The sequence below is a fragment of the Mus pahari genome, chromosome 23 (genome assembly GCF_900095145.1).
Source record: "Mus pahari chromosome 23, PAHARI_EIJ_v1.1, whole genome shotgun sequence".
NCBI classification, from domain to species: domain Eukaryota; kingdom Metazoa; phylum Chordata; class Mammalia; order Rodentia; family Muridae; genus Mus; species Mus pahari.
Genome location: NC_034612.1, coordinates 20,649,392 through 20,650,484, shown reverse-complemented (window position 1 = coordinate 20,650,484; position 1,093 = coordinate 20,649,392). Strand labels below are relative to the sequence as shown.

The 1,093-nt window shown below is 50.4% G+C and overlaps 1 protein-coding gene across 1 annotated transcript in view; it reads left to right on the top strand.

The window, feature by feature from the left end:
• Positions 1-1,093, top strand: part of Castor2 (cytosolic arginine sensor for mTORC1 subunit 2) — a 40,677-nt gene that overhangs the window by 1,209 nt on the left and 38,375 nt on the right. The window lies entirely within an intron of this gene.

Genomic DNA, 1,093 nt, shown 5'->3' with positions numbered 1-1,093 from the left:
GGGGGGGGGGGGGGCGAGGAATAGTGGAAGGCCTTGGGAGGTAAGAAGAAAAAGAAAAAACTATATATTTTTTTAATCTTAGATTTTTTTTTTCTTGTTGCTAGATGTGTGTTTGACTTCATAAACTCCTGTTGGATTAGGCCTTTTCATAGCCCATTTCCCCGTATATGCAGTGGGAATTGGAGCAAGCTACCATTAACTCAAACCCCTTACCATCATTCACTTACCATTGTGATGGGTCTGGTTTGGGGCGGGGGGGAGGGGGGGGGATTTAAAGCGAAGATGCTCTTACCTCTTTGCCAAAGGAATGGATACATTGCAGGTCAAGATTAAGTTAAATTAACAGCAAACGCACACCCCTCCCTCCTTCCCCTTCCTTGCTGTCTTGTCTCCTACCGGTTGGGCTGGGGGGAGGGGGTGGGGGGGGAGAGCCTGTGAAAAGTTCTTGCCTTGGGGACCTGACTTTGACAGGGCTATTTCTGAGCTTGGTCAGGGCTATTGTTTAGAAGATGCAGCCAGCTAGGTAGCTTTGCGAGAGTGTTTACTTTGCTTCTCTGAGGGCTGTCATATCTGGGGGGGGGGGGGGAACCAGGGGTTTGGAATCCTTAACCATCCTTGTCCAGAGTAGCCCCTGGCTCCTTGGATGGCCCCAGGTAAATCATTAAACAGGCCATTTGAAAACAAAGCTAACAGCTCAGATTCTGAACTTCCCTCCCCACCCCCCAAGTGCAAGAAGTCCCTCTGTCACCACCTTGTAATCCTGTATCCCCTCACCCTCTGCCCACTCTCCAGGCAACCCCCAGGCCTCAGAGGCTGGAGGTAACAGCTTCCCAACCTCTGGCCTCAACAGTCCCTGACAGCCTTCTGGTTCCTCCTTTCTCAGACTGAAGAGGGCCTTTAGGGGAACTTTTTTTTTTTTCTTTCTCTTTTTAGAAAGACAAGAGAAAGGCTGGCTCTATCTGTTCCCTGTGCCTTGGTGAAGGGACCGGCCGTGTGTGTGTGTGTGTGTGTGTGTGTGTGTGTGTGTGTGTGTGTGTGTGTGTGTGTGTATGTATCCCTCATGTGTCGCTCCCAGGGTCCAGGTTGAAGGTCT